This window comes from Mya arenaria, chromosome 14 (assembly GCF_026914265.1).
Source record: "Mya arenaria isolate MELC-2E11 chromosome 14, ASM2691426v1".
NCBI lineage: Eukaryota > Metazoa > Mollusca > Bivalvia > Myida > Myidae > Mya > Mya arenaria.
Genome location: NC_069135.1, coordinates 40,525,082 through 40,538,485, shown reverse-complemented (window position 1 = coordinate 40,538,485; position 13,404 = coordinate 40,525,082). Strand labels below are relative to the sequence as shown.

Below are 13,404 nucleotides of genomic sequence, written 5' to 3'. Positions count from 1 at the left end.
GAAAATCCCAACATAGTCAAACTCCAAGTGAAACCGTCTCCATGAGTGACATTAAAAATCTAGTGTATACTCTATTCCTCTCATGTGGACGTAGAGAACTCAACTTTATTTGGAGTTTCAATTGACCATGAATCGCTGGTCGTAATGCGAAATAGATTCTGTTTCCGATATTTCTTTTGGACAGACTAGACTAGACATTTAATTTAGAACAAAGACAAGGACTAATTCACAGACCACGCCGCGTTCTGTAAAACATGTCATATGAATATAGTTTACATCGTACTCGGTCCCGCGAGACAATTAGAGTGTATTAGATGTTGCCTGTGTCTAAAAATACGACACTCTACTCTTTCGCGAGAACTGGCTGAAAACTAGAAAGAATTCAAATTGAATCTATATAGCTGTAAAAGGAAAACTGGCCACACCCCTGGAGGTCATGTTTTTTTAACATATCAAAATTCTTTGAACAACTTTGGTAAAGGTCCACCAAAGGATCATTTCTGTGCAATTATTTTGAAATTGGACCAGCAGTTTTGGAGAAGATTTTTTTTTAAAAAGTGAACATACAACGTACGAGACTGATCACAATACCTCACCTGAGCATAATGAGGTGAGCTAAAAAGGGGGAATAGTTCAGTCAAAATTCAATCAAGAGTTATGGGACTCGTCCAACTAGATAATGAAATGACCTCGAATAAGTGTGTGAAGTTTAATGGCAATAGCATATATGGTTTCTTAGAATAAGCCTTGCATGCAAAACTTTTAAGTCCAAAAAGGGGGAATACTTCAGTCAAATCCTATCTAGAGTTATGGAACTTGTCCAACTAGGTAATGTGATGACCTTGGATAAGTGTGTGAAGTTTCAGGGCAATAGCATACATGGTTTCTTAGAAAAGGCCTTGCATGCAAAACTTTAACCAAACTTTCTAGGTGCAAAAGCGGGGATTAATTCACTCAAAATCCAATCTAGAGTTATGGGACTTGTCCAATTTGGTAATGTGATGACCTGGGATAAGTGTGTTAAATTTTAGGGTTCATGTTTTTTAAAAAAAGGCCTTGCATGCAAAACTTTAACCAAGCTGGCAAAGCCGACGCAAGGGTGACTAATAGCTCTCCATATTCTGCCAATAGTCGAGTTTAAAAGAATTATACTAACTAGAGCTGGGTACAGCAAAGAACAAAATACCACACTATACCATGTTTTTCACCAAATACTGTGATACGTACCACACAAACTATGACAGACTGACCTATTTTCTTATATGATCTATCCAACCCTACTTTTTTTTAACACAAAATGGCTAAACAAATATCACTAAAATTACTTGCCTTTATGCTGAGAATTTGCCACATTTTCTTGAACTTGATCAAAACTGTTTCAGTTTCGTTTACGGCATCGTATTCTTTGTAATTGGATTCAAAAGGACAGCGACCGCAGAATACACATGCCCTTTTAAAAAACCTGTCCTATTCAAACATATATTGTTAGTGTGTATTGAATCTTAACACAGTTCTACAATTAAGAACAATTAGAGGACATGTCACACAAATTCTGGTACAATCACATATATGAGGACGTAGAAACAATTTATATTAACACCGGTTTAGCTGAAACTGATTGGTCGAGATACTTTTTAATGTCTCGATCTGATTGGTCTATCTATACACTTTTAAGCACTTCTTGTCACGTGATAACCGGTAAATTGTGTATAGAAGGTGTGTGCGTGATTGGTATCTGACATTTCGAGGACATTTTAAAACATGAATGAAATTCATATAGTCCTCGAATTGAAGTGATTTATGGAACACATTGTGAGGACCATGCCAAAAGTCCTCGGAAGTAAAAAAAGTCCTCGAAGTGTTGGTGTGCGGTCAAGTTTAAGTCCTCTCACGTCAGCGAGTACAAGGACATGTGTGTGTGTGTGTGTGTGTGTGTGTGTGTGTGTGTGTGCGTGTGCGTGTGCGTGTGCGTGTGCGTGTGTGTGTGTGTGTGTGTGTGTGTGTGTGTGTGTGTGTGTGTGTGTGTGCGTGCGTATGTGTTAAAACGTAGTTTTAAAAAAGCTTTATACTGAAGATTGCTTTACGTCATTCGCCAATAGTGTTAATAACGTTTTTACATTGAGCTTTAGAAAAATAAAATATAATAGAAAAATACTTAGCCTCCCTAACTGTTTTTGGACAAGACGTAACCCAGTGAAAAATAACACTGCACTTCACCCATGAATTAACACGCGAAATACCCGGGGAATATCACCGTTTCGAGACACTGTCATCAACATTACCATACCTCTAGATGACTAACGCTTACCATATATCAGGAAGTACTTTATCCTGACAGGTTATTTTAACTTACTTATGTAAAATCATTAAGCCTACTTTAAGCGTTCACTATCAATCTAATGTGCACTTTCAGTGATATTAAGTTGACACGTAACATAACACGTTTTAAACAGTGCGTTTATATCACGTGGTAAATTACGTCATAGATGCTACGTCGGAAGTGTTGAGGTTGAGTGTTACTGCTTTTTCTGAAAGGAAATAATTAATCACTTACATTGACTGTTTTCTCAAAAATACGCACCTTCTCAGTGTTTTCACAGTTTGCAAGATTCTGAATTCGAATTCAATATTGAAGTGGTACGATTCAATGAAATCTACGCGTTTGATTACTGATTAATGCAATCATATTTTTGATAATTTAATATCGGATATTTAAATTTATCAGTTGTTTACCGTGCATCAGTTTTAAATAAATACGCGAGTTGTAAATGTATATATACATATACGTTATAAATACTAAAGCAGTGTCGCGAGAGAAGGGGAGTAAATGTGTGTGTTATTTTAAGCCAGAAAATGACCAGTTATCTGTTGAAATCAATCATTTCCTAACTTGAAACCTTAGGTTGATTTCTTAACATTTTCAAATTTAATTCAAATAAATTTATTCATGTGTTTTAACATTAAAGTTTGTTGTTTTATTCAATAAGTTCTATGAAATAATGAATTTTGGAAATTGATTTCATAAGACTTAAGAGATTCTTGAATAGGAAAGTGACTTAAGTTAAAAAATGACTTTCAAAAGAAGTTTTATGAATACCGCGAAGGGGGTGAAATCCATCATGGTCTTAATTGGGTCTTAAAACGATCTAGTTAATCGGATTGCTAGGTATAAATAACGGACTTATACAGTGGATTAATGATGTATAACCATAATATTGACCTAAAGTTCATGTTGAATACCATCGCATTACATGTACATTCGAAAATTAATGCCTTTTGGGTAAACACGTTACTAACGCTTCAAAAATAATGACTTTTCCTGCATAAGACATCATTGTTTTGACGTATACAAGAAAAGTGTTAATAATTTATTGATCTTTTGGCAGTAGTCTTATATTACCGTTGTTCAGATATTCACGCATGAATTAGTTTTTTCCAGAACAAAAAATAAATAAATAAAAAATGTCAAAACGGCCAATCTGTGAGAGTGAAGTTTTAATAAAAACTAAAGTTAAAATAATAAAATAAAAGTAAAGCTTGAATTTTTCAGGAAACATTCTTTGAAAAAGAATAATTATACATTGAAATGGCATAATGGAAAATACTGCGTCGCGCCTATATAAATATATAACTAAATAACGTGTACGTCATCATGTGTCCCTTCCTGAAATCAAGTGTCACTTCCTAAGACCATGTGTCCCCTCCTGAAATCAAGTGTCACTGTGTCCCTTCCTGAAATCATGTGGCGCCTCCTGAAATAATGTTTCCCTTCCTGAAATCATGTACCATGTGTCCCTTCCTAAAATCAAATGTTTCTTCCTAAAAGCATTTGTTATTTTTAGAAACTATGACTTCCCTCCTGTCATAATGTGTCCCTTACTGGAAGCATGTGTCAATTTCTGAAAGCAGTTGTCTCTTCCTGAAATCATGTGTCCATTCCTGATTTCTGAAACCAGGTGTCTCTTCCTGAAACCATGTGCCCCTTCCTGCAATCAAATGTTTCTGCTTGAAATCAGGTGTCCCCCCCTGAAATAATGTGTCTCTTACTGATATCACCTGTGCCTTCCTTCCTAAAATCATGTGTCCTTTCCTGAAACAATGTGTCCCTTCCTAAAATCAAGTATCCCTTCCTGAAATCACCTGTCCCTTCCTGAAATCATGTGTCTCTTCCTGAAATAAGGTCTCCATTCCTGAAATCACGGCCAGATGATCACATATTGTTTAGGCATCATTTCAAGGGAAGTTATGTGTACAGTAAGAATTATATATAAGCATTAGACGTATCAAACATAATATTAAAACTAAGCCTTTGGGATGTTCAAAATTTTTTATATACAATAGCAACATTGGTCAGCTTCTGTTTTAGGTTTCCCGGTTAGCGCCTTTGTTAGTAATAGTCTCAATGTGAATCGTGGGCAATAAGTCTCAAACTAACCGAGACTGTCCATGTAACACGTGTTTATGTGGTGTTAGTCTAAATCTAACAGTGACTATCGATGGAACACATGGGATGTAAGTCGCAATCTTACGGAGACTGTCGATGTAACACGTTAGATGGAAGTCTCAATCAAACCTGTTTGTCAATATTGTAATAGTATGTGAGTTGTAAGTCTCTTTCTAATTCAGACTGTTGATGTTAAACCCGAGATGTAAGTGTCAGTCTTACAGAGACTGCCGGTGTAAAACGTGAGATGTAAGTCTCAATCTTACCGAAATTGTCGACGTTAAACGTGAGATGTAAGTACCAAACTTATGAAGATTGTCGATGTTACACGTTAGATGTTAGTCTCAATCAAACCGATCTGTCAATGTTTTACTAGTATGTTAGATGTAAGTCTCAATCCAACCGACACTGTCGACGTTATACGTGAGATGTAAGCCTGAATCTAATGGAGACTTTCGATGTAAAACGTGAGATATGTAAGTCTCAATCTTATCGAGACTCTCGATGTTATACGTGAGATATAAATCTGAATCTTTCCGAGACTCTCGATTTTATACGTGATATGTATGTTGTGCCGACACCGACATTGAATTATGAGATTTATTATTTTTATTGCAATTCACCGGACTGTGTGTGATTTATAAAAGTAAATCTTCATTATTTTTCAATTAAATAAATCATATTGATGGTGTTCTGAAAGCTATAAATACAAACGTATTTATTGACACCAAAACGATGTTGATATAGTGTTTATTCGACTCTTTTTTAATGAGTTTACAAAATGGAAATTGCATAATAAAAATAATATGTTTATATGCTTGTTAATTGGCAACCTATATACAAACGAGTATTTAACATTCTACATTCATCAAATGGAACATATATATATATATAATATTTCACATAGTTTGTTGGCTATAAATTGTCTAAAACATGATAAAATAAAAGTATGTAAAAAAAAAGTAGTACATGATGCTTTTGTATTCATATCATATTCTTTATAGCCAGCGGTCTAAACATAAGTGTATATTAAAATACTGCAATGTACTTGGCAACAATAAGGAAGATCCAAGTTCGATAGTACCAAATCAAACATTGATAGTTTTTAGTTTTAATTAACTTTGATAACAAGAAGTGTGTCTTTATATCCACCAACAATCAAAGAAGAAGTGCGGCTGCTGAAAAATAAATCTAGCGGTCCGTACAGTCCGTCTTTTATCCTCGCCAAGGTGGCCAACTTCTTTTACCCGTCTTTGTCAACCTGAAACACTGTGCCGTAGTCATAGCAGCAGACGAACACGTGTCCAGCAGGTGTCACATGTACTCCGGTAGGATATTTTATGTCAGGGTCAGTGAGTAAGGCCACCTTGTTGCCGTTGCTGTCCAGGGTGATCAGTTGATGGTTATTGTAGTTTGTAATGTAGATCGTCTTCCCGTCGTTACTGATGGCACATTTCTCGACCGTTCTACCCCCAGACATGCCTCGTACAGCTTCTTCACCATCTGACCCGACATCGTGTAGACGTAAAGGGCGGTACCGGAGGAGATATAAAGTTCGCCACCATGATGAGCTGCGGCATTACAAACATGGCTGAAACTTAACTTCCTCGTAGTTACGAGTTTTCCTTTCGTAGCATTCATGAAATAAAGTTCACACAAACGGCTACTTCATTTCCGTCAATGTGGCACACGTCGTATGGACTCCCCGCGACATCACAGTGGTCGAGCACCCTGTACTCCTTGTCCAGGAGCTTCACTTTACAATTACCCCCGTCTGCTATGACAAACTCTCCACTTGGCATTTCATATACACCATAGATAATACATTGACGTTTGTCATCACTCATCTTCACGTTGTACTTCTTGTACTCTGCAACACTGAAGACGTGGATTCGACCGAAAGGGGCATCTTTTTGCTGTTTGGTCATAACAGTTTGTTATTCAATCTCTAAAAACGTCTTTATTGATGATAACAGTTCTTCTATAAGGTTATTGGCTTGAAATGTTACATTGTAATACTCAATGGCTGATATGCCACAAAGATGATCGTTTGCTTGTGAAATCATATCCTCGCCCTTTCTGTACGCAATATATGATTTTGACTCGCTTGATTTTTCTTTGGTTTGAAAAGCGACTATCATGTTTTGCAGTTCGAAAGTCATTTTATCACAAGTTTCAATATCTTCCTTTAGGTTTTTTTCAAGTTCAGCTATCATTCCGTCCAAGTCCTGTAAAGTTGTTTTCTCAATCTTGTCAAGGATTTCGTTGATATCCTTACGTATGGTTTTGATTTCATCAGAAATGGCTGCCCGCGTCTTTTTCAGAGATGAGGTATTCTTCAATCGTGATTCTTTAGTCTTCTCGAATTGCTTTTGAACATCAGCGATCTTCTTTGGAATTTGTTGAAACTCAATATTTCTCTGAACACCTTTTGCTACATCTGGAATGTGTTGGAGTTTGGAGCATTGTCTGAAACAAAGAAGTTGTGAAATAGTTGTAATCAAATCTGCATAAACTGTATATAACTTTTTTTGTGTAGGACAATGTTATAGAAAATGATTCAAATTTGAGGCAAGTGACCAATAGCGGTTCCAGAGGAGGGTGTGCGACCGGCGCCCCCCCCCCCTTAAATCGCCAATGTTTTCCTTTTTAATGTTGTATAGGAGAAAACATATAATATAATACGACCAAAAGCATCATTCAGGGCTAGAGATTTGTTTTCAGATTAAAATAAATACGATATGAATGTTTTGTTGGCGTATTTTTAACTGGGGAATTCATGGCCACGTAGCTATTACTTTAAAACACTGTATGTATGTATTAAGGCTTTTTTTTAAATGTACATAAATGGTAAGATTGTTTTTAATCATTTAAAGTCGAAGTCGTTAAACATTATAATTTATAAAAAGAAATAATATAGTTTTGCATCAGCTTATGTTGAGTGCCTTTAAAATTGATGTTTTGTTCATACATACCTGTGGTCAATGGCAACGCATATAGAACAACACAGCTGGTCATGGCCACCACAAACCAGCTTTAGCGCCTCCCCGGGGTGCATCCCGCATCTCTCCAGGGCGTCAACCACACCTGGGGCTGCCTCCCATTTCTTCACGCCCTTTCGGCCGAGCACCGCGTGCTTCTGATATAATACGTTATGTTTTGAAACACAGTTTTGGCAGTACTATTTAGTGCATTGTGTACAATAATGGTGAGCTTCTGTGTTAAATCCGTTCTCTTCACACGGAGAGCAGGAAAAATCGTGAACAGAATCACATCCCCTCTGAATGGATGATTCAAAATTAGATGCCATTTTCTCTCTGCGGTTTAAAAATGACACAAACTTGTTCAAACAGTCAGTTTCTGTTCATTTTGTAACTAGGAATTTAATTGTTTGTACTCCGCTGATACGAAGAAAACCAATATTTCGATCAATTTCACACTGACATAAAACACGATATCAAAATGGTAAGTGTAATTACAACCGTGCTAAATTTACAATCTTTTTAAAATCCAGAAATGTTTTTTCAACATGCCGTAATTTATTCCTGTGTCAACATTTAAAATAGTTATCGACTGTTGAGTGGGCCTCTCCTCACTCGGTTAATTGTCGATCCCGGGGCCTGCCGAACACTGCCGAGTAGTAACGATTGTCTACCCCGAGCTGACCGGAGATAGCCGAATAGTTGTAGGAAGTACTTTTCCTTTATATTTTATAGGGAATTGACCCATTTCCACGAACAATAAAACTGAGTTCTAGTGCTTCTCGAACCCCAACACAATGTATGGGAAGATATTGATGATCCAAAATTATATTCCATTTTCTCTCTCGAGGTTAAAAAAGACACACGAACTGAAACAAATAGATGTTCTTTCAGTCACACCTGTCTATTTTGTAACAAGGAAGTAAACTGTTTTGTACTGGAATGAGGAAACCACAGATTCCGATCAATATCACATTGAAATATAACACAATATCCAAATAATAAGCGTTGTAACAACCGTGCTTAATAAACATTTTTTTTTTCAAAATCTAAACACATTTTACATGCCAAGATTTAGTCCCGTATCAATATCAATAGTATAATAATAATAACAACTTTATTTAACGAAGGTTACATACTAAGTGTACAATCATTACAGACATACTACTTATTTCCAGCATGGCCTTCACACAAAAAGTATTACAAAAACACATGTACTATACATATTAAGCAACATACAAAACATACATTCACACTATCACTATCATACATTTCTTCGACAAACACAACTCAGTTTAATATGATGATTATAAATTGCAATAATTTCATACTGTAAATAATGTAGATATATTCAGTAAAACCACATTTGTTATCGACTGTTAAGTAGGCGTTTCTACACTCGGAATGCATAACGAAATAAGTATATACCGAGCTTGCCGAAGACTGCCGAAATGTCACGATTGTCCATCCCGAGCCATTCGTAATTCCTCGGCATTTTTCCGTCAAAATCAACCTCGGGTGTATGCCGGTACATCATTAAAAGAGGTTCGTGAAGTTTTTAATAAAATAATCAAGTGTAGTGTTTTAATACGTATTTTGTAAGTTTAAATTGATTGCCCGTGAAGTGTATTATGACATTCAGGGGCGGATCAAGGATTCGATGTCTCAGGGTGCGTAACTAAGAGGCATAACCTTTTGATATATTTGGTTTAAAGTGTGCAGGGGTGTTTGGGGGTACTCTGCGAACATTTGTTTACCAATTTTTAGCCCGAAATGGTGTATTTTGTGCGTATTTCATTACTTTTTTCTCTGATAATGAAATATAAAGTAAACTTGGACGATTTTAGGGGGGGGGGGTCAGCTTATGACATTAATTTGGATTACAAAGGTATTCATTAAGGTTTTCTGCTCAATTGAACTTACTACAAGATATTGCAGCATAGTTATATGTTGTTTAGAAAAAAATCCAACATCGTAAACCGACCATAATAATACATCCGAGGTTGTTTTGGTTAGAAAATGGCCGGATGATCCGAATGACACCGAGCTGGCCGGAAATGGCCATGTAGTTGAGGTCACACAACACTATTTTTTATGAATTATATTGTGAAAGAGCCGAGTTGCACGACAAATAACACTTTGTTGTAGCGTTTCACGACCCATAACATTATATATTTGGGAAGAAAGTTCCACTTGTGTTCTACTCCTTATCGACATAAGCGTACTAATCCGTCTCATGCTTACCAACAAAGTTCTTGTACACCAAGTAACATGTACACCAAGTTACATAATATGTACCAAGTAACCTCATGTACACCAAGTAGCCTCACACACACCAAGTTACCTCATGTACACCCAGTAAACTCATCATCACCTAGTAACCTCGAGTCCGCCTAGTACCTCATGTACATTAAGTTATATTGTGCACACCATTTAACCTCGTGCACACAAAATAACCTTGAGTATACCAAGTAACTTCATGTGTACCAACTTACTCCATTTTCAGATCTTAGCATATTTTTAAACTTGTAGAGATGTATTCCAGTATTAACTTAAGAGGAAGTTAAATACTGTCAGTTGGCAGACATTCCTACACTCGCAGCGTGAACAAAATAGGTATATCCAAAGCTTGACATAGACTGTTCATTAGTCACGATTGCCTATTCCGAGCCATTCGTAACAAATCGGCGATCTCCGGTAAGCTTTAATTATGTTGGATATTGGCGTTCCGATTGATCCCGAGGTTTCCGCGTTCCGCAATTTTCAATCGCAAACATGCTCGGATGTATATGGACGGTTTACAGAAATCTTTATATTTAATTACAATGCAAAAAGATTGCGTAGTAATTTCAACTCAGCAATGAAATAACATTTATCTTGGAAATCTTAATCTTTTATGCAATTATACATCACATTGGCAATTGAATGCAATTCACTTATACAAAATACATACGAGGTTTTTTTCGATGAAAAATGGCCGCGGTGTTCCAAATAGAGCTTGCCGGAGATGACCGAGTAGTGTGGGTCACACAACATTTAATAATTTTCTTATGAACTATTTTGGTGATTTGCCGCTTTGCACGACAAATAACACTGCATTATAATGTTTCACGACCGCCAACATCAAATGTTTCGGAAGAAGGTTCTACTTGTCACTTGTGTTATAATCATTTACACATTTTATAAATTGAATTGAAAAGAAAATAAAAACCTATAGCTCACAATTTTTACATTCTGCATCAGCTTATATCGGCATATTTGAACAGACACAAACTAACTAGTATCCCAGTTTACTTCCTCGTTGGAAATTTTAACGAAGTAGGTTATCAGGATAGGTTTTATTTATTCACTTTTGTGTCATAATTTGAACTTTTTTCATAACTCATGTAAAATTGATCTACGAGGAAAGAAATAACATTTCTGGCTCAAGTAAAATGATAACAATTGATCATTTCACTCTGTGGGACTACTTGTTCACAACTTGGGACTACTTGTTCAATGTTTTATAAGATTTGCTTCCATTGACTTGAAAAAATACATATATGTAACAAGTAGAGTATATGTGTGTGTTGCCGTCTGAAGTGCAGTAATAGACACATTGGCCGAATCGTATAGAATTGTCTATATCATTTTTTTTCGATTGAGTTCAAGTAACTCGCTCATGTTTTTGGACAAACAATTAGTTATCCCGCTAGTGCATCTGAAAACACTTATTTTATCAATACTTTACTCTATGATTTCAAAATTGCAGAAAAAAATACAGTTTTAGCAACAAAAATAATTTTGCTTTAGTGGGGTTCGAACTTACGCCCGTAAAGTCAAAAACATAAAGTAAAAACCAGCCTGCTAGTCCTGCTAACTACCGGGACTTTTATTATTACTGAAGATACTGAAGATTCTGACGACCTGTTAACGATACATTGATAACATCACGTGATAATATTATTACAATCAACCAATCACGCAACACCCCAGTCGTAATTATGTAAATAACGCGATTGAAAAATTGTGGTCTTCAAAGACGATATTTGAGCAAATATCAAAATTTGCTGAACGGTTCCAGCTTTTGGTATTTTGTTTTATCAGTCTTTATGATTTGCCACACAATTTCGTTATTTAAAAAAGTGCATGTTACAAACCATGAGCGAGTTACTTTAACTATTAAAAAAGAATTAACCATTTTATGTTTGAACTATTTCATGGATCATACTGATACAATTTACACGCTTGGTAGGTATCGGTTGAATAACAACTTGGCCACATGTGCATTTCTACCTACAAACTCTTACCGCGGTCATGTATGAACACGCATTTTGAATTTGACTCATTTCCTTCAACAGTTTACCTTCATCAGTTCATCAATATAGTTTTAGTTTAAAAAAAATAGTTTAATGCTTTGAAAAGGCGTGTCCAAAAGCTGATCGATAAAGGTGTCCCGCCTCATCGAATATTTCAGTTCATCGGCCATAATAAACTGAACAATTATAGCAGATTGAAAACCAACCAGGCCATTTCGATTTCCTACATCTTGTCGAGAAAACTTCCATAGTCTGCGCTCCATCCTTCTCAAAAGCATTTCGGGTACATCCTCCTCATTTTGTTCTAGGGTTTTCGTAAACCCAACATTTAACGGAAACGTGGCATTTAACTTGAATAAATTTGAAACTAATTCGTTATCTCCCCAACAAAACACCCTTCGGCTGCACAGCATGAATTCGCCCGAAAAAATACTGTAAGATCCCGAGTCTGAGAGCGACAGTGAATATATAAACACTACGTACAACACTGAATATAGACTTCCGTTGATTTACGCATACACACCATTATAAGGAAAAAAAATATAATCTAAATCTGTTGAAATTGCTCTTGAATTTCAAAACAATGCCACATGCACCAGTTTCATTCACATGTATTTCTACGCGATATCTTATTTTATTTCTGAAATGCTTTTGATTATATACTTGTTTTGGGCCTCAATACATGTTAAAACTAATAGGTTTTGTTGATGGTAATAGGGTGTTATCAAAAATTAATTTCAATTGCAACAACCATTTCCATATGGTAGGGAAATATTTCAGTGGACGTACTTCTCGCGCGAATAGGAGTAACCTCGACACAGTGGCTATGCCGCAGTTACTCATGGTAACATAAAACATTTTTTTCATATTTTTTTCTGTGACCACTCGTGAAATAAAACACGATCTTATTCTAAACATATTATGTTTATATATGTTATATCTTTATTTTTCAGTTCTTACCAAATTGTATACGTTTAGGTAACAAAAACAATGGCGTTAGCGTTCAAATGTGGAATGAGATGCACTTACTATTACAGTGTATCAGCAATCGCAGTCCAGCTGAAACCGAAATTTCAACCAATCTAACCGAGACGGTCAATGTTATACGTGAGAAGTATGTCTCAATCCAACCGAGACGGTCAATGTTATACGTGGGATGTAAGTCTCGGTCTATCCGAGACTGTCGATGTTATACGTTAGATGTTTGTTTCAATATAACCGAGACTACCGATGTTGTACGTGAAAAGTAAGTCTCAGACCAACATAGACTATTGATATTATATATGAGATGTACTTCTCAACTCTCAATCTAACAGAGACTGTCTATGTTTGACGTGTGATGTAGATCTCAATATAGCCGAGGCTGCCAAAGTTATACGTCATATCTAAGGCCCAATATTTTCGAGATAGTCAATGTTGAACATGGGATGTAAGTTTCAAACTAGCCGAGAATGTCGATGTTGAACGGGGATGAAAGTCTCTAACTAGCCGAGACTGTCGATGTAATATGTTAGATGTCAGTCTCTGCCTAACCGGTGTGTTAATGTTATATGTGAGAGGTAAGTCTCGTTCTATCGGAGACTGTTAGATTTCAGTCTCATTCTAACCGAGAATGTTAATGTTTTACGATATTATACGTGAAATGTTAGTCTAAATCAAACCGGGGTGTCAATGTTATATG

At 36.1% G+C, this 13,404-nt stretch overlaps 1 pseudogene; it reads right to left on the bottom strand.

Moving 5' to 3' along the window:
* Nucleotides 1–5,223: 5,223 nt before the first annotated feature.
* Nucleotides 5,224–8,775, bottom strand: LOC128217841 (uncharacterized; annotated as a pseudogene).
* Nucleotides 8,776–13,404: the final 4,629 nt, after the last annotated feature.